This window comes from Gorilla gorilla, chromosome 23 (assembly GCF_029281585.2).
Source record: "Gorilla gorilla gorilla isolate KB3781 chromosome 23, NHGRI_mGorGor1-v2.1_pri, whole genome shotgun sequence".
Taxonomy (NCBI): domain Eukaryota; kingdom Metazoa; phylum Chordata; class Mammalia; order Primates; family Hominidae; genus Gorilla; species Gorilla gorilla.
Genome location: NC_086018.1, coordinates 45,618,602 through 45,639,391, shown reverse-complemented (window position 1 = coordinate 45,639,391; position 20,790 = coordinate 45,618,602). Strand labels below are relative to the sequence as shown.

The 20,790-nt window shown below is 49.7% G+C and overlaps 1 long non-coding RNA gene across 2 annotated transcripts; it reads left to right on the top strand.

The window, feature by feature from the left end:
- Positions 1-690: 690 nt before the first annotated feature.
- LOC129529443 (uncharacterized) lies at positions 691-7,908 on the top strand. 2 transcript variants are annotated; one of them, XR_008674943.2, is made up of 6 exons: positions 691-1,908; positions 2,023-2,152; positions 3,520-3,620; positions 3,708-4,910; positions 6,968-7,051; positions 7,693-7,908. It is a non-coding gene; the product is annotated as an uncharacterized lncRNA (long non-coding RNA). The 2 variants fall into 2 exon arrangements; XR_008674941.2 differs by having other exon boundaries at positions 3,708-7,051.
- Positions 7,909-20,790: the final 12,882 nt, after the last annotated feature.

Below are 20,790 nucleotides of genomic sequence, written 5' to 3'. Positions count from 1 at the left end.
TGAATGCTCAAGCAAGGCTCAGGGCCTGATGGACGTGGCTGCCTCCTCCTAGAGGACAGGCATGTATCGGCTGCCTGCACCAGCCAGTGGCCCTTCTCCCCGGCCAGGAGATCCTCCAAGGAAGGCCAAGGACCGAGGAGGTAGGCTAGGGATGGGCTCTGGTACATGGGCCCCATTCCCATGATTGGAAACTTCCCAGGCGCCATTTGTCACCTTGACGCACTGTTTCGAGCCCGGCTCTCCCTGGGGCGCCAGGAGTGGGCGCAGGCCCTTCCGAGAGCCGGCCTATGGCTGTGCTGGTGACTGATTGGGGATGAGGCCGCTGTCCCTGCCTTCCTGGGAGCCAGGATGTTGATTGAATGGCCATTTCACTCTCTCCAACAAGCAAGTAACAGTGTAAACTGGGGTCTAATTTATCAAAAACAGTCGCTTGTATTCTGCGTGGCCCATGTTCTGGGCTGAAATACAGCCGCTGCCCAGCTCCTGGCCCACGTGCGTGCAATTTCCTGATATTTCAGTTTTATGGAGGACATCTCACTGATGAATGTCTCTTAGTGAACGATCATTCTGGAAGCTATTTTGCCTTCAAAGAGGCTTCTCCTGGAATGGGCTGGGAGGGGCAGGCACCGTGTTATATATAAATTCACTGCCAGGAGCGCCCAGCAGGGGAGGGAATGAGATCGGCAGGAGATGAGAATGAAATGTGTGCGGCTACAGCCAAGCCTGTCCTCCCTGTCACCGTCCGAGGGCTGCTGGGATGGGCGAGAAGGCCGGATGTGGGACAGGTGGCCCAAGTGGCGCCCCCAGCTTCACCACCTGCCACTGCCTGGCCTTGGGCAGCTCACTCCCTCTGGGAGCCTGGGCTTCTCACGGGGCATAATTATTTACAAATTGCTGCCACTTCTCTGCTTGCTCTCGACCACCATTACACGCCAGGCAGGGCTGGGACTGGAGGCTGAGCTGTGTCCCAGTTACGGGTGACCGTGCCAGAGCTGCTAGGGATCCTGAGGCACAATGAGAGCCTTCCCTCCACCCACCGTGCGCCTTCTGCCTGTGATGTGGCCGAGACATCGCAGGCTGTAGGGTCCTCAGCACTCAGGCTCCCTGTACTCTCTCCCTGCATACCTGGACCTCCGTTCTCTCTTGCTGGTGGCCTAGAAAAAGTCCCTGGAATGAAATCACTCAGGCTCTGGTGCAGACACTGGTACCGCCTGTCCAGGGGGCCCCGGATAAGTCCCTCCTACTCTCTGGACTCAGGGGCCATGTCTGCAAATGAGGCTGGAAAACGAGATGGTCCCTACAAGGCCCTCTGGTACCTGGAGGGACTGAGTGTCCCAGCCTGGGCCCTGCAGCAGCCCTTCCATATCATGCATGCCAGGGACTCTGAATCCCAACCCCACCATTAGAAGGGCCGCTGTCAGCCAAGAACAGGATTGTCATCCCCTCCATCCCCTGCACAACGGAGCATAGCTGCCCCTTTCTACCACCTTTGTTCTAGGATGAGGTTCTCAAAGGGGAGTCCCAGGCCAGCAGCATCAGTCTCACCTTGTAGTGTGCTAGAAATGCAGATTCTCAGGCCCTTCTGCGGTCTATAGAATTCAGAAGTCAGGTGCTGGGGCCCAGGAATCTACTTTAACAGGCTGCATTTTCTGCAGCTGCTGGAGCAGATGACCACAAACTCAGTGACTGCAGAGTGCACGCGCTCATCACCTTACAGTTCTGTAGGCTGGGATCCCACTGGGCTAAGACCAAGGTGTTGGGAGGCTGCGTTTCTTGCTGGATGCTGTAAGGGAGAAGTCGTTTCCTCGTGTTTTTTTAACTTCCTTGGCCCACGGTCCTTCCTCCACCTTCAAAGCCAGCAGCCTCGCGTCTTCTGACCTTCCATTGTCACATCGTCATCTGACCCACGTAAGGACCCCTGTGATTAGGGTGGGCGCACCCGGGTAATCTTCCCATCTCAAAGTCCTTGACTGAATCACATCTGCAAAGTCCCCTTTGCTATGTAAGGTCACATGTTCACAGGATCCAGGGATTAGGACTTGGACATTTTTGGAAGCCCACTGTCCTGCCAACAGCACAAGACCTCCAGGTGATCCTGATGTGTAACGCACAGTGAGAGACAAATGCTCTGATGGACCATCAACAGCAGAACGTAAGCAGGGAGAGGGACTCCGCCTTCCTCCCCAATCTGGCCCTGTGCCTAGCAAATTATAGAACTTTTGTAAGCAAATGAGTTCATTTGTGAATAAATGAATGACCGGTGAGACGAAGAGCTGGGAGTAGCAGCCACAGGTGGGGCTGCCAAATAAAATGCAAGATGCGTGGTTAAATCTGAATTTCAGATAAATAACAAGTAGTTATGTTTTTTGGGGTTTCTTTTTGGGTTTTTTTGTTTGTTTGTTTTGAGATGGAGTCTCGTTCTGTCGCCCAGGCTGGAGTGCAGTGGCGTGATCTTGGCTTACTGCAAGCTCCACCTCCCGGGTTCAAGCGATTCTCCTGCCTCAGCCTCCTGAGTAGCTGGGATTACAGGCATGTGCCACCATGCCTGGCTAATTTTTGTATTTTTAATAGAGACGGGGTTTCACCACGTTGGTCAGGCTTGTCTTGAACTCTTGACCTCAGGTGATCCACCCGCCTCGGCCTCCCAAAGTGCTGGGATTCCAGGCGTGAGCCACCACACCTGGTAACAAGTAGTTTTAGTTTCTTACTACCAGTGTGCCTCTAACAATATTTGAGATATACTAAAAAAAAAAAGTTGTTTTTTATCTGAAATTCAAATTTAGCTGATATCCTGTATTTTTCTTTGTCAAGTGTGGCTTCTCTAAGCCTCAGTCCAGCCATGGCCCAGGTGGTGAACCTGGAAATTCATTCCTCCCTCCAGAACTCTGTTTCCCTGCTCAATGTTCTAGAAAGCATCCCCTTCTCTGGCAAACCCTGTCCAATCTCTCAGGGAAGATGAGGCCTCCTTCCTCTTCCTGTCCTCCATTAATCGATATTCCCACCCAAACCCCTCCTAGAATTTGGTGATCTGGGGTCTGAAGTCTTCTACCAGGAGCTCAAGCTGATGGGCTGAGAAGCCCAGTTCTGACGTGAATTCTGCACCCCTCCTTCGGGAACAAGGAAGTCCCAAGCTTGCTTATCTCTAGATCCTGCGGGGGGCTTTTGAGAATCCCTAGTTTTGAGGCTGTGGGATGGAGCTGCATGGGAGAGCCAGGAGGAAGACCCTGGCACAGCACGCTCTGAGTACGGGGTTGCTGCTGGCCCACCCTGTTCCCTCCACACTCTGGAGGATGTGGGGTGGACGCCATCAGGGTGCAGCCATGCAGAACGGCTGGGTCTGTCCGTGTGTCCTCACGTGCAGAGCTCTGGAAGGCAGGCAGACGTCCTCACACATCTGTGAGCCAAAAGGCAAAAAACAAAATAAGCAAACAAAAAAATCCACTCCGATGTTCTTATGCTTATGGGTTCTACAGACTTGCATATACATAATCTAATGAAAATTCTTGATTTCATCTTCAGAGACATAAATGGAAGAAAATGTACATAAAAGAGAGTCCACTTAAACATGTGATCCTCTCGAAGGAAGAAAAGAACAGGGCTCACTCATCCACATCAACCCGGTGAGGCCCGGACACCTCCCACCTCCTCTGCTTAGAGCCCTATTATCCTTTGATCTCCCTAATAATGTGTTTCTTTCCTGGTAATAGGTTTTCATCATCCTCACAGCCTATTGATTAGAACTCTTTTCCAGAGTTTTGAGATATTGGCTAAAATAAGGGATGAAATGATTCAGTGTTCAGGTGATGTTTCAAAGGAGGCGTGTTCGTAATGTCCTCCCGCGACGAGGGACCTGGCCAAGAGAAACTACGCAGGAGGCCCAGAAGGCAGAGCCTGCTCCAGGTCGGCCTCACTGCTGTCCCTTCTGACCTCTCGACATTTTGGTTTTGGCATGGTGAATGGGGCTACCACAGTGGGCTGGCCAGCATGACCCCCTGGCCAGACCTGGAGGCAGGCAGAGGGAAGGGGAGGGCCAGGGATGGGTGGGTGGCCGGGTGTGTGCCGTTTGCTGAAGTTGAGGCACTGTGGTTCCTGGAATCCTCAGCCCAGGGACTTTCTCTAAGACACAAACAAGATCTACACCTTTAAGGGGGAAGGAATGACCGGCCCATCGCAGGCTGTCTTCGACTGTTGGGGCTCCCATAACAAAATGCCATAGACTTAGGGGCCGATAAACAACAGCCATTGGTTACCCATAGTTCTGGAGGCTAGAAGTCCAAGAGCAAGGCTCCAGCAGAACGTCTGGTGAGGGCCGCTTCCTGATTCATAGACAGCACCTCTTTGCTGTGTCCCCACCTGGTAGAGGGCTGAGGGATCTCCCTCAGAACTCTTTTAAAAGGGCACTCTCCTCATTCACCAGTGTTCCACCCCCAGGACCTAATCACCTCCCAAAGGCCCCACCTTTTAATACTATTTAATACCATTGCATTAAGGATTAGGTTTCAACATGTGAAACTGCAGGACACACACACTCAGCCCATAGCAGATGCCCTGAAGGGGCTGTGAAGTGTCGTGAGTAGAGCCCCAGGAATGGAGGGTTCTGGAGGGGCACATAGGTCCAACAGAGCACAGGCACAAGGTGGGAAGCCAGAGGGGGCTGTGTGGGCCGGACTGGGTCAAATCAGGAGGCCTGGAGATGCCTGGTGAGGAGCCCTGGTCCCACGATGTAGGGGGCCTGTCGGCACAGGAGTGTAGGCCACGGGCTTGTGGGCAGCCTCCCTCAGGAGGGTGTGGGGCTGATGAGCAGGTGTGGGCGCAGGTGCATGCATCAGGACGTGTGCCCTGCGGAAGCAGTTCCTGTAGGATCACCTCCTCCACCAGCGACCAGGAAGGACACTGCATTTGGACTCTACGTGAGTCCAGCTTCACTATGAGTGAAGCTGAGGCCTCATTTTCTCATCTCTAAGACACAAAGAAGCTGAGGCCTCATTTTCTCATCTCTAAGACACAAACAACCACACCCCTCTTCCCAGGAACACACACACACACAGACACACACACACACGTGCACACACACACGTGGTTCTGCGGCTCATAACTAAACGCAATGAAAGGTAAACTAAAGTGCCCCTCCATGGAAATCGACCCCAATTCAGCCTCTAATCCTGAGATGCAAGATTCAGAACCAGTATGTCAAGGAAAAGTGTTTCTCTGCATTGATCCTCGAGGATACTAAATGTATATTTTAAAAAATAAATTCTGTCCCAAGTGTTTGGTGAGACAGAGAGAGAAACAGCCGCTTCTGAAGTGAGCACAAGGACGTGGCTTTTCTGGAGGCTTCCTCATTGCAGGACCCATCCATCACCTTCAGGGGTTCGATGAAACCGTTGCAAATATGATCAATCATCTTTTTATTGAATTAAGACAAATGGCTGGTTATTAATAGGCTAAGACTTAATGAGGAAAATGGATAATGCCGCACAGGGAAAAGGCAAAGAACTGTGCACACAGCCTCTGCACTTTTTCTACAAAGATCTGGAAGTGTCTTCAGTGAGAAAAGCCCCGGGCTGGATGACCTCTTTGATTCACACTAAGGACTCAAGGAAGCAAAAACTCCTAGGTTGACCCTTTCTCCACCACCTTCTATCTGTGTGATCTTCAGGCAGTGACTTGACCTCTCTGAACTTCTGTCTCTTCACAAAGGTGCTTGGCTTATGATGTTGTGCCTGGCAGACGCAGACTGAGAGAAGCAGAGTCCTGGCCTCCAAAATCTGAGTTGTGTGTGGGACAGAATGGTGTGCTTCACCTGCGGTTCTGAGGGGGCCGGCGGGATCAGATGCTGGCACAGGACATGGGAAGGGGGTGCATGTGGGGCAGAGCCGTGCAGCAGGTGCACAGCTGTGCAAGGTCCCCTGATGGGCCCTCTCTGCTCCATGTTTCCAGAAATCCTTGGAAAGGAGCTCAAGTGGCACAGTATCTGGAGCGTGTTGTGGACTTGGTTGGGATGCCTGGTGTCTGTTTATGGCAGCACTTCTGGGGAAACAGATTGTGTTTATGTCAGAAAGAAAAGACCATGTTTCGGGGCAATCCCTGCAGCTCGTTAGGTCAAATCAACACCCCCAGCCCATCTGCCTCCTCAGGGTGCCTCGGCCCCACTCAGTGCCGGCAGACAGGAGCCTCCCAGGGAGCAGCCGAGCTCCAGGGCGGGGGAGCCACCACCGAGCACAATAGCCAATCAGCCCCTTCCTAGAAGCAAGTCAGGCTGCCCAGTGTGCTTTCTGTCTGTCGTTCCTGCAGCCTCCACGGACACCGGCCCGGGTGGTCCCTGGCTGGATGGTCAGAACTCAGAGCCGTGAGCTGTGGCTGCTGATTCCCTCCTGAATAACAGGGTCTAGGGAGACAGGCAGACACAGAAACCTCAAGTGAAGTGGGGGCTGTGGGCTGGGGGTGCTGCACGGGGCAGTCAGGGGCACAGCAAAGAGGACGTGACCTCAGGTCCTCGGCAGCAGGGAGGGAAGGCATGGAGTACATGCTTTCTGGGAAACACTCATATCCAATTCACGTGATATTGTCCGCAGTGCTGAGCCTGGCAGACCTACATCTTCATCTTTTTGGTGCGTTAATGAGGATTTTTATTTCTTCTTTAATGATTAATTCCTAAATTTATAATACTTAGGTGAATAGTACCAATGCTTAATATTTTTGATAAAAATTTAAAAATTGAGCTCCAAAAGGGATTCACCAATTAATATTTCCATCATCATTATGCAGAAGTTGCTATTTACTCACATCCTTAATTACAGAGGAAAGTATCAATGAATGTTTACCAGTTTAATGACTCAGAAATATTTTCATATCTATATTTCTCCATTATTAGTGACATTGTGCACTTTTACTTATGTGTATTGACGATCTGTACTTTTACTCTGTGAATTTCTTTTTCTCTTCTTTTCTTCAACTTTTATTTTAGAATTGGAGAGTACATGCGCAGGTTTGTTATGAAGTTATATTGCGTGATGCTGAGGTTTGGAGCACGAGTGAATCTGTTACCCAGGTACTGAGCATAGTACCCAATAGGTAGTTTTCTTTCTACCTTTCCCCCAGGAGTCCCCAGTATCTATTTTTCCCATCTTTGTGTCCATCTGTACCTAATGTTTATCTCCCACTTACAAGTGAGAAAACGTGGTATTTGGTTTTCTGTTCCTGCATTAATTTGCTTAGGATAACAGTTTCTAGCTGCATCCATGTTGCTGTGAAGGACATGGTTCCATTCTTTTTCATGGCTGTAGTATTCCACAGTGTCTGTGGGTTTTTTTTAAAGGTTGTTTTTGAAGAATACTTGACAACATGGAGAAATTCTCAATGCGTGAAAAAAAAGTAAAAGGGAACAGAAGTATATATAAAGCATGTTCCAATATTGTCCAAAAATATTATTATTGATTATCTGGGAGAAGTTTATGGGTATTTATGCTTTTTTCCATCTTTGAAAAATACTCTGAGAATATGTATTAGTTTTATGAGGAAAGTGCATGATATAAAGCCTAAAGATGAATTGTGTCTCCCCACAAAAGATAGGCTGAGGGACTCAGCCTGTGGCCTGATTTCGAAGCAGGGTTGCTACAGATGGAATTGGTTGAGGTGAGGTCGTCCTGGAGTAGGTGAACTCCAATCCAAGATGACTCACGTTTTTGCCAGGAGAACAGCCATGTGGAGAGAGACCACAAAAGAAGCCATGTGAGGATGGAGGCAGAGACTGGAGCCACACAGCCACAAGCCAGGAGTGCCACAGATGGCCAGACTCTGCCAGGAGGGCTCCTCCACACAGGATTCCCAGGGAGCACAGCCCTCCTGCCCCTGGAGCCTGGACTTCTGGCCTCCAGGACTTTAAGACAGTAACTTTCTGTTGCTTGAAGCCACCAGTTGTGGTTCTTCCTTACAGTGGCCATTTTCCAAGGAGTGGCTCCCGGTGTGAGGACACAGCAGCCACTGAAGGGGCCAACGCCGGCTTGCAGTGGCCGTCCAAAGGACTGGACGTTTCACCGCTGAATCCAGAAGGGGGCCTGCCTGGCCTCGCCCTCTCGTGAAGGGCCACAGGCTGTTTGGGAAGGAACCCAAGGGTGCCCAGCGGGAAAGGCAAACTAGGATGGGCTTCCAGGCACACTCTCCCCTAGGCCACCTCGGCCGGAGCCTCCAAGGGTGGGGCCCAGGGCCTCCAGCTGCTCTCAGGACCACCCACCCCCCATGACAGAGCAGAAACCCACGGATACCCGTTCCTCAAAAACTGTCCCCTGGACCATCCAGGAGGAACCATCAGCTTACTGCGAACATCGTGCTTCAAAAAAAGCCCTTAAACAATTAGAACCTTTTCATTTTTTAACTTTTTAACTCAGCAGCCACTATGTGATATTGTACACTGTCACAATGTACAATAGCTCCCCCTTATCCGTGGGGGGCACATCCCCAGACCCCCAGCAGATGCCTGAAATCTCAGACAGCACCGCACCTGACGGCCACCCATGGGAACGTTGTTCACGTCTTCCAGCCACAGATTTCCTGTCTTTCCCATTTTAACTGAGCCCGTATCATGCTCTGTGGCTGTAACTTTTGCATTTTGAGGTGTGACAGCAAAACTAGCATGAATTTCTTTTTCTTTCTTCACAATTTCATTAATAGAAGATTCCCTCTGACCCTAGTTCTTAGCAGCCTCAGCAAACAATTATTTTATATCCTTATAAAGTGTAGAGCTTTCACCTTTTCATTTAAGGAAGCACTTTACGGCTTCTCTTTGGTGTACCCGAATTGTTGGTATCACTACTCTAGTGCTTTGGGGCCATGGTTAAGTGAAATAAGGGTTCCTTGAACATAAGCACTCAGAAGCCACAAGAGTGGATCTGATAACTCAGATGGCCACCAAGTGATGAGAGGGTGGGAGCGCCCACAGCCTGGAGATGCTGGACGAAGGGAGGATTCTCGTCCAGGCAAGATGGGGCAGACAGCATGAAATTTAAGCATGCAATTTAGAATGGTCTGCAATTTAAAACTTATGCATTGTTCATTGCTGGAATTTTCCATTTGATATTTTTGGGTCTTGGTTGACTATGGGTAACTGAAACCATGGAAAGAAAAACAAAAGAGAAGGGAGAACAATTGTATTGGAAATACGATGGTGGATGAAACAGACAGCATCTCTCCTCCAATGCTGTGAAGGGGGTTTGCATCTGAGACTCATGCCCATCCCTTTCCTGCCATCTCCGCGGGGCTCTGAGAGGCTCCCCACATCACAATTTAGAAACTATTGCTCAAGTCAAGGGCAGGCCCCACCTGGACCCCTCCTCAGGCTACTGCAGTCTGATGGCAGCCCCGAGTCCCCTCCTCTCATCCCAAACTGCTGGCCTGCGGGTCCTCACTCTGGCCCCATCACCATGACCACCCTCAGAAGCTCGGGGGAGTGCGCGCAGAGTGGCCTCCAATACACTAGGCCTGGGCACGGGGGACAGATGTGACTCTGTCCAAGTCACATCCCCACAGCCCACCTGGGAGACGGCTCTTGTCAGGTCATCTCAGTGGTGAGATGGAGACCGGGGAAGGGGGTAGCACTTTCTGTTTCCACAAAATGGTGTTCCGGAGATGAGTCATATTAAAGCAAGACGCTTCCTCTAAACAATTAAATATTCCCCAGAAATGGAGGCTGGCAGTGAGCAAGTCCGTATATTAGCCTTACTGGGGGCCTAGCCGCACTCCATCTATGTTCCAGCCTGATGTACATGGCCTCCACCATGAAAGAGACTGATTGGCGGCATTTTTTTCTGTCCTCATTGCATGCAGGTCCAAACCCTTCTGAGAAGTCCATAAACAAAGGTACCAGCACCATGGCTGCCCCCACCTGCCCCCTGCCCGGCTCGCTCCAGGAAACCGTGGTGCAGCTGGGGGCTTCATCCTCCCTGAGGTTTTTGATTCCAGACCGGCAGCTGCTGGCAGCGCTCAGAGAGCGATTTAAAAGCCCACTAACAAGGAGTCTTGGGCTGTAACACAGAAACTCACAGAATGGTGCTCTCGTGAGCAACTTATTCATTTTAGTGCTACTCAGAGAGGCCTAAAAAGACCTGATAAATACTTAAAATCAGAATGATCCTGAGAGTGTTTCACAACACAACAGGTATTTAATCAGCCTCAATTCCGTGTTAGGAAGGCGTGGGAAAGGCGCCGTTAAGCCATTTATATACCCAGATGACGGCCCCCCCTCCCCACGCCTACAATGGAGCCTGGCTACCTTGTTTCTTAGCGGGGAATAAAGCAAATAATTTTGCGAGAGGCAATAAAGTAGGACTGGGGAGGGAGAGACGGGACCAGATCCAAGGGTGGCTGCGAATGTCAAAAGGACACTGCTTGGCTTGGTCTCTCCATTGACAGCACCTCAACTCCTCTTTAGGAATTAGCTCCCTGCAGGCCTGGCCTGGGGAAGGGGCCTTCACTGCCTGGGCAGCCTCCAGGGGCCATGGGGGAGCTCCGAGAGGTGTTTCCAGGGTTTCCCATCCAGCAGGCGATGCCAAGCATTGGGGCATCCACAGAGGGCAGCACTCACCAGGGCTGGGTGTCTGCTCCCATTTCCAGGGTTGGGATCCTCCTAGGCATGGCAGCCAATTCCGTGTCTTTCTGCCTCCTCCTGTTCATCTCTGGTCTAGCTCTGGATTCTGTCTTTTCTCCCACGTACAATGCATGCAGTTCAGGGAAGCTGACTCCAGGTTGGCTGTGGGATCTGGTTTATCTGTGTAGACATGAATCCCACAGCATCAGTAGAGACCTGACTCCCCCAAAACTACACTTCAGTTGTAACACAGGTCACAGTGGCTGACCAAGCTCTGGGATCCAGGGCTGCAAACCCCAACTCTGAGATCTATGCCCCTGCGACAGGCTGCTAAGGGGCTATAGCATGACATTCTGTGTCCACGTCTAAAATACTGGTATTTTATGAACCAGGCACTGTTCTCAGTGCTGACAGACAAACTGCCTTGCCCTCAGGGAGTTTACATCCTAGTGGAGGGAGATCAATCACAAAAATGTAGAAAGACAAGTTATATAGGGCATCAGTAGGTTATACATGATGAAGGGAAGGAGCCAAGAAGCAATGAGGGGTGCTGTTGACAGCACAGTGGGAGGGCAGGGAATGCCCCTCAGAGGTGATCCTCCAGCAGGGACTTGCGGTTGTAATAACCATGTGGACAGTGGAGGGACACTGTCCTGGGCAGCAGGAATGGCCCACACCAAGGCCCCGTGGCAGAGGGATGTCAAGAGTGCTCCAGGGACAGCCAGGGCTGGTGAAGAGTGAATGAGGAGAAGACTGCAGGAAATGGGGGCCTCAACCTTGCAGATCCTCATAGACTCGTGTGAAGCTTTCACTTCCACCCTGCCTGAGATGGAGAATCATAGGAAGCTTTGAGCAAGAGGTTGTAGGATGTAATTTAGGATTTAAAAAGCCCTGGAGGCTCTGGGGAAGAGTCCACGCTGAAGCATGGGTTCGGTTGGCCACCTGAATCCAGGTGCCTGAGACTGTAGGGCTGAGGTCCCCACTTCCTTGCTGGCAGTCAGCTGGGGGCTGCACTTGGACCCTAGAGGCCACTGCGTTCCTCACCACAAGGGCCCCCATCTTTAAGGTCAGAGCCCTCTCGGGCTTTGAATCTCTGGCTTCCTCTTCTAGGACCAGGCTGAGAAAACTCTCTCCTTCTAAAGGACTCACTTGACGGGGTCAGCTCGTCAGGATCCTTCTCCACCTTCTGCCCTGAGCCTGCCTTCCCTGACCGCTCTACAGGAAGGGGCGGCCCCCACCCACCTCTGCCCCAACCCCCATCCTTGCTTAGTTGCCCACCAGAGGCCGGCGGCCACCTGACGGATGCTCTTTGATGTTTACTTTCTCTCCACCCTCTAGATCATTCCATCAGGTGGGCGGCACTGCGTGATCCCCACTAAATTACTACCACCTCGACCGGTGCCTGGCCCGTGGTAGATGCCCAGGACACGCATGCGGACTGTTTGAAGGCGGAAGGAGTGAGCAGCCCCCAGCCCTGGAGCTGGCTTCATTCCACCTGCACGGTTCCTGGAATGCACCAAACCCTCTCCTCCTGCCTCTTTCTACCTGCTGTGCCTGGAGACAGCAAGAGCTCCCTCTTCTCCAAGACTCCCCCGTCCCACAGCTGTCTCCCGCTCCTTGTCGGACCCGTACTCCAGGGTCACGTGTTCAGAGGAGGCTCTGGGCTTCTCTAAGAGCACCCTCGTCACCGTTACCCAGTTCTCCTGTTTGATTTTTGCAGGGCAGCGCTGTCCAGTGGAAACAATGCAGACCTCATGTGTGACCTTCAATTGTCCAGTGTCTAAATGTTTTAAAAGGTAAAAAGACTAGTCACAGTTAAATACAATTGTGTCATCCTGTATCAAATCCTGGAGAAGAAAAAGACCTCTTAAAAAAAAATAAAAATTAAGAAAATCTGAACAAATTATGAGTTTGAGTTATAAAAATGCACGTTATTATAACTCAAGTATTATTACTAATTTATATAACTATATAAATATAAATATAATTTATATTTAAGTATATATATTTATATTTATATTTATATTTATATATAAGTATATATATTTAAGTAATATAAATATAATTTATATTACTATTTATATAACTATTATTACTAATTTGTATAACTATCATATAGTTATATAAAATATATAATATATTAAAACACATAATATGTAGAAATATATAATTATATATAGCAATATATAACTATAACATGTCAATAATTATATTATTTTATATTGTATTATATTTATATGATTATTTTATATTATATTAGATTTACATAATTATACAATTTTATTTATATAAATATTATAATTATATGTAATTAGTTTATATATATTACAATGATACATGGATATACGAATAATATATGAATATATTTAAGTTTAATAATAGAAATTAATAATTATAATATAATAATTATATATTAACATAGTAATATATAATTATATTAATATATTATTGTTCTATTATTGATAATTAATATTATATTATTATATAATATAATGATTGTATATAATTGATAAATTATTAATTATGAAATAATTGTTAATTATAATATAATAATCATATGCAATTATTTTACATATAATTTTATATACTTTATATATAAATATATAATTATTTTATAATTAATAATTTCTATTATTAAACTTAAATAATATTCATAACATTATTATAACTCGAATATATTTATAACTCGAATATTAATATATTCGAGTTATACTATATAAAGTTTTGAATATTATTTAAGTTTAACAATACAGATTATTATTAAAATATTGTTAATTCGTTAGTTGTGGAAAATCTACCACTGGAATGGAATATGTTAGCAATAGGGGAAATCAGGTGTGGGGTACAGAAGACTCTATCACCTTCACAACTTCTCTGTTAATCTACTCTAACATTAAAAAGATTTTTTAGTCAGTAAAAACAACTAGGTGAAATTAATTTTAATGATATATTTTATTTACCCCAGCATCTCCGAAATATTACCATTTCAATGTGTGATGACTATAGAAAAATTTTAATGAGATATTTAACTTTTTTAACAAGTCTTTAAAATCCTGTGTGTGGTTTCCATTGACAACACATCTCAGTTCAGACTGGCCACATTTCAGGCACTTGAGCCATGCGTGGTGGGTGGCCCTGCGTGGGACAGCACAGGCCTGGAGCCTGCGCCACAGTTTGGAATGGCCTCGAATGTGTGAGCACCTTCTTCCTGTCTCCCCACAAGAATCCATGTATGTGTGGAGAGAGACTGTGTCCTGCCCGTGACCCTCACGTCTTTGGTAGCTGGAATGGAGGCGGCACAAAGTAGCCGCTCAAGAAACACACAAACAAACCAGACCTGATCTCTGCCCATTAATTGCAGACTGCTATGACCAATTGCCCATTCAGTGTCTCCACATGAACACCTGTATCGACCATCTATTGTGGAACAAACCACCTAAAACAACACCCATATCCCTGGACCACAGTCGTGAGGGGGAGCAGTTGGGTTGGGCTCAGTGGGGCAGTATTTCCTGGGTCAGCCTGGGATCGCTCAGGCAGTTGTGTCCCCCTGCAGCTGATGGGGCCGGGTTCACCTAAGGTGGTGCCCATGCGGCTGGTGGCTGGGCTGGCTCAGCCCGTCTCTCACCCTCACCGAGGCTGACTCTGCGTCTTCAGCGGCAGGAGCAGCCGAGGAAGGCAGGAATGGGGATAAGACACTGGGAGGCTCAGGCCTGGAACTTGGACAAAGTCACTTCTGCACGTGTTCTTGGCCCAAGCAAGCTGGGAAGCAGCCCAGGATGGAGGGCTGGGGAGCAGACTCTGCTGCGCACTGGAAGACAGCAGAAGGCTCCTATCCACTGCCATGTTGTTAGGACGCTCAAAGGCCACGTGGCAGAAAGAGAATCACGGGTTGCTCCCCACTTCCCTGAAGACCTTTCCATCTCAGCCCCATTCTCATCCAGGTGTCCTCCCTGAATAACTCTCTTTGCTCCAGCCTAGGTAGCATGTCCGGGAAGGAACACACCCTAAAAGCTCCACCTCCAAGCCCCTTTCTGATTTCTCCGTCTTTACTGCCAAGATCCTTGTCTCAGCCATGCCATCTCCAGCCTAGACTCCTGCTGGTCCCTCTACCCTCACTCTCTCAAACCCCACTTTCCATTCTCCCCGCGCAGCCAGGGGAGTGCTGGGGCCTCAACCAGGTATCACCCCTCCCTCTGTACCCTCAGCAGGCTCTGCACTCCCAGGGAGCCCTCAGCTGCCTCCTGCAGGGCCGCTCCGTTTCCTCTGCAACTCCCTGGACCCCGTGTCTCCCTCACTTCTGCTCCTACAAACAGGCAAAGCCCACTCCCCACGGAGGGCTTTGTGCTGCTTCTGGAACATTCCTCCTCGCATCTCAACAGGGCTGGCTGCTCCTTGCCCATCCGAAATCACCTTCCGGGCCACTCGCCACTCCCTGAGATTCTAGGAGACTCCAGCCCACCTCGTGTAAACAAGGCACACACCAGCCACTGCTTTTCCTGTTTTTGTTTTGTTTTGTTTTGTTTTGTTTTCTGCTGTTACGGTCGTCGTGTTTTCTACCCCACGAGGGCAGGGTTCTTTCACCTTGCCCAATTCTTTTTAAAATTTTTTTATTGAGGCCGGGCGTGGTGGCTCATGCCACTTTAGGAGGCTGAGGAGGGCAGATCACCTGAGGTTGGGAGTTTGAGACCAGCCTGACCAACATGGAGAAACCCTGTCTCTACTAAAAATACAAATTAGCTGGGCGTGGTGGCGCATGCCTGTAATCCCAGCTACTCGGGAGGCTGAGGCAGAATTGATTGAATCCAGGAGGTGGAGGTTGCAGTGAGCCGAGATCGTGCCATTGCACTCCAGCCTGGGCAACAAGAGGGAAACTCCAACTTAAAAAAAAAAAAAAGTGTATTGAATGTATTTACCGGCCACTACAGATTTTGTCATTCATACCCATTATGGAACGGCTAAATTGAGCTAATTCACATAACCACCACCTCGCATACTTATCTTTTTTTGTGTGGTGAGAACATTGAAAATCTACTCACAGCAACCTCAGGGGCATAGCACAGCCCTGTTACCCATGGTCCCCATGCTGTGCGATGGATCTCCAGGCCATTCTCCTCCTGGGGTCCTGAGCCTACCTGCCCTTTGACCAATATCTCCCCACCCTTCTCTACCCCTACCCTAGCCCCTGGTGACCACCATGCTGCCCTCAGTGTCTACCAGTCCCAGTCTTCCACATTCTATATGCAAATGCAACCCCGCATTTGTCTTCTGAGCCTGGCATATTTCACTTGCCCACTTCTGTGTCCCCAGGACTCTCAGCAGTGCCCAGCACAGAGCAGGTGCTCAGTGAATTTGTTGAATAAGTGGGTGAAGCCCAGATAGGGGCTCCCAGGAGGCAGGGGAGGTTCTGCCTCCCCTCTCTGCCCTCGGTTCTAGAACAGAGCTCAGCAAACACGCTGAGGGGATGACGGAGCCCAGAGCTGTTTCCTGCCCCTCCAGGTGTTCTCTCCAGCCCTGGCCAATGCTGACTCCCTGACCAGGCACACAGAGGGTACATTGCTCTCATATCAGGAGGGTAACCCCCACCCAAGGCTGCTGCAGGCCTCCGAGGTGCTTCTCCACTTACCAAGTGCCTTCCGAAGGAGGGCTCCACTCTGCTGGGGAAAGCTCCCCAGTGGCTTTTAAACTCCAGGTCATTTCCTGCCATCTTTGGCCAGTGTGCCCTCTCTCTATAAAGACTGATTCTCAGCTGGGTATGGTGGCTCACGCCTGTAATCCCAGCACTTTGGGAGGCCAATGTGGGTGGATCACCTGAGGTCAGGAGTTCGAGACCAGCCTGGCCAACATGGTGAAACCCCCATCTCTACTAAAAATACAAACATTAGCCAGGTGCGGAGCATGTGCTCGAATAGTCCCAGCTATTCGAGAGGCTGAGGCAGGAGAATTGCTTGAACCTGGGAGGCAAAGGTTACAGTGAGCTGAGGTCCTGCCGCTGCACTCCAGCCTGGGTGACAAGAACAAGACTCCGTCTCAAAAAAAAAAAAAAAAAGACTAATTCTCACCCCTGCCTGATTTGACTCTTACTGCCCTGCCCACGTGGGAGAAGATGGTCCTCGCCATCTTACCGGGTACACTCCCAGCATCACCTCCACCCGGGCTTGCTGACTCCCCCAGGCACGAACCCCCACAGAGCTGGGTCACCCCGGCTGCCAAGGGGTAGCAGCTCTCAGTTACCCATGTCCTCTATTCCCAGACCTCAGGCCAAGGAGGAGGAGGCCAGGGCTGCCTGTCCCATCAGACAGACAACCAGAAATCAAAGCTGTGACATGAGGGAGCAGCTCGCCCAACCTGCATATTTAACAGATGGGAAACTGAAGTTCAGGGGAACACCTGAGGTCACATGGCAAAGGAAAAAGGCAGGTGTGAAAAACTCACAGCTTTCGTTGCATACCCAGGAGGATCTGCAGTTCTCTGATTGAGATGGCAAACCCACACAGCAGCGAGGGCTGGAGACACATTTGTAGGCTGCGTGGCAAGAACCAGGAAGTTACTGGTTTGATGAGAGCATGAAGAATGTTGAACCTCATTGTCCACTAATCGACACACACAGCAAAAGCTTTTTTAAAACCTCCCTACTGTGGAAAACAGTGATTTCTGTAAAAAAGAAAAAAAAACCAAAAAACCAGGCCAGTCGCCTAACGCCTGGCTCCTTACAAGAAAATCTTATTACTTGAAAGTGTGATTTGTTTGGTTTGTAATAGCATTGCCTACAAGGGAAATTCTATTACTCAGGTTTCTTAGCCAGTCGCAACAGAGCCGGGGATGATTTGCAGAGAAGAGCTCTGTTCTCTTTGCAGCGGGGCCAGGTCTCCCTCGTGGGACTGTGACACCATGCACACACATCCTTCTGGGGAGAAAAGTGGCCTCATTCAGCCTGAATAGTGGCTGCAGACCGCGTTTAGGCTAATCCACTGGTTGGGGTCCCAACAAAATGTTTTGACTCGATTTGGTCAATTTACAGGAAAAAAAAAAGAGAATTATTCAGCTAAATTCTTGCTTTCTCATTTCCAGGTAGTTTTCACATTCAACATCCAGGAGTGCTCCACAGAAAGCCCAGCACTAGGCTGCAGCAGGAGAGCTCATGGTGGACTGCAACCCGCCTGACTAACCGCTGGCCTGGCCACTCAGGAGAACTCATGGTGGACTCTAGCCCACCTGGCTGGCCACTGGCCCAGGCACTCAGGGGAGCTCATGGTGGACTCCAACCCACCTGGCTGGCCACTGGCCCAGGCACTCAGGGAAGCTCATGGTGGACTCCAACCCACCTGGCTGGCCACTGGCCCAGGCACTCAGGGGAGCTCATGGTGGACTGCAACCTGCCTGACTAACCGCTGGCCTGGCCACTCAGGAGAACTCATGGTGGACTCCTGACCACTGGCTGACCTGCCTGGCTGGCCACTGGCCCGGGCACTCAGGGGAGCTCATGGTGGACTCCAACCCGCCTGACTAACCGCTGGCCTGGCCACTCAGGAGAACTCATGGTGGACTCCTGACCACTGGCTGAACTGCCTGGCTGGCCACTGGCCCGGGCACTCAGGGGAGCTCATGGTGGACTCCAACCCGCCTGGCTGACCGCTGGCCCAGGCCCTCAGGGAAGCTCAGGCCAGAGCAGTTCCTTCTTCCCTCCCTTCTCCATCAGACACAGACAATGCACTCTGCTTCTTCACCAGAGAAAGCCTCTCTTCCCATCGCAGACGAAGAAGAAGGCATGTAGCTCTCCGAGTCTGGCAGTGCCTTGCCACCTGTGAGAATCAGGGGCCAGATGATAGAATCAGCTCTGAGGGTAGCAGACCACAAAGGCTAAAGGCACCAGCCCCCAGCACTACAGCCCTCCCCGCTGCTCCCCCTGCTACCCGCGCTCCCTGCATCCACTCTCCTGACACTGCCAGAATGGGAGTATCCCCATTTACCAGAAGCCCTCTGCTCTCAGGAGAAAATGCTAAGTACGCAAGGGGCCATCCTGCCTCGCTATGCAGCCTTAGCTCGCAGTGACACCTGGCCCACCAGTCCACGCTGAGCTCACCTGTGAGCCTGCACACCTGCTCTTCTTCCTACCTGGGAGGGTGGGGCCCTGGCTGCTCCTCCCTCAGTGGCCCTTGTCACCCACTTTCTAGCTCCCTCTCATCCTCTATGTCTGAGTTCAAACATCCCCTCCCAGAGAGGCCCTTCCTGACCTCTCCTCAGTTCAAATGCCCCCAAGAGAGGGGCTGCAGAACACCCCAGCCCCCAACTCAGAGCCATCACTGTCCATGCACGTTGCTTTGTGCACCAGAGGTCTGGCTTCCTCCACGCTCCTGGTGTCTGGCACGCTGCCGGGACCTGCTGGGTGCTCAGTAAACCTCTGGGTAATAAATCAATGAAATGAAATGTCCAGGTGTCCAAAGGTATTTGCCTTTTCATCTGTGACAGGATGGCTCTGATGTGGACCAAGATATCTGCGTTGTTGGGATGCAGGGCTGCAGCAGCCGGGAGCCTGTCTCTGTTTTGCATAATGTAATTAAGGCACGTCGGCCATCGTTAGGCTGCTGTGCAGTGCGGCCGCTCACTCACGAGGTGCATGTGTTTCCCCTGTGCCCCTCCATCAGCTCAGGCTAACGCCGATTCCCTCGACAGATAATGCTGATCATAAAGGCAGACTGTACTGTCCACAGGCCGCAATAGGAATATTTATTCCTTCCACTAACCCTGCGCTTGCATTTCATTTGCTCATCAGTTTAATTTCGGGAGGGGATAGCTGGGATCATTGAATCCGTCCACGTGCAACTTGGAAGATGACTGACCCGATGGGACCGTCTCATTTGCAATTTGAAATGTGGACTCTTCCCTGTGCACTCCCCCCAGCTGGGGCACTTTCTGCCTCCCCCCTCAGCAGTGTCTTCAGAAGAGGCTGGGTCGTGTGCTCACCTTACCATCTCTGTCTGACCTTCTGGTTATTTCTTAAGAAAAAGAGTCTAGAATTGCTTAGCCAAAAAGTATGCTTTTAAAATAATATTTATCAATTTCTTCTAGACTATATGACTTCATGCTTATCTTGAAACATTATAGAACCATGAGAAATAGAGTTAAAATCTCACATGGCCAACCACCCAGAATTAATTACCATTAAGATTTTAGTAGAGCCCCTTCTAGTATGTTTTCTGTATTCCTGCCTCAAACTAACCCCAGGTTCTCTCTGTTCCTGTGCTTCCCACACCCAGCACAAACTGCTCTTGGGAGGTGCTGGCAGAGGCATGACAGGGGAGCTAATGCGTGTCCCCTGCTGCCCTCCTGTCCATCATCCTCACAGCAGCCAATAGGAACACACTCTCCCTGATTGCTTAAAACACATGGGTTACTCTTAGGGAAAAGGCCAGAACTCCGCAGTGTGTCTCAGGAGGCCTGTGTGGTCTGGGCCTTCCTAGTTTCTCCAGCCTCCTCCTGCTCCATTGCCATCCCTCCAAACCTTCCTCCCAGCTTCAGTTCTCAAGAAAACCTACCTTCGCCCTGACAGCCATGGGCCGTCTGCCTCAAGGGCATAATCTTTTGTTATTCCCAATACTTCCCACCCACCTCTCCAAAATAAAGCGTCTAATTCACAGAGACTGCAATTCACGGGAATGCTTTCTGCCTTTTAAAATATTACCCAGGGTTTGTTAGTAACCTTCCGATCTACCAGTAGTTCCTGTAACTCAATATTTTACAAAATGGTAAATTGCTACCTTGCCGGAGTGCTTGTGATTGAGAAAAATAGGAAAAAAGAATTGGAATAAATAAATGTTTGGGTTTTTTTTTACTATAGAATGCTCAGAATGTTTAATATATTAAAATGTACATAAATGTCAGCAACAATATCCAGCAGAAAAGCTCTGCCTGATTATTTGACCACAAAGAAAGCTCCTGTTAATACCTCCGTCAAAAACCAAAGGGCATCCCTTGAGTACTGGTGTTATGTCCCCCTGCAATTTACATATGGAAGCCTTAACCCCCAACATCATGGCATTTGCAGGTGGGGCCTTTGGGAGGTGATTAGGGCTAGTTAGGTCATGAGGGTACAAGCCTCACAATGAGATTAGTGCTCTTATAGGAATACACCAGAGAGTTCTCTCTCTCAGCCTTGTGAAGACTCAGGAAGAAGGTGGCTGTCTGCAAGGCAGAAAGAGAGACCTCAC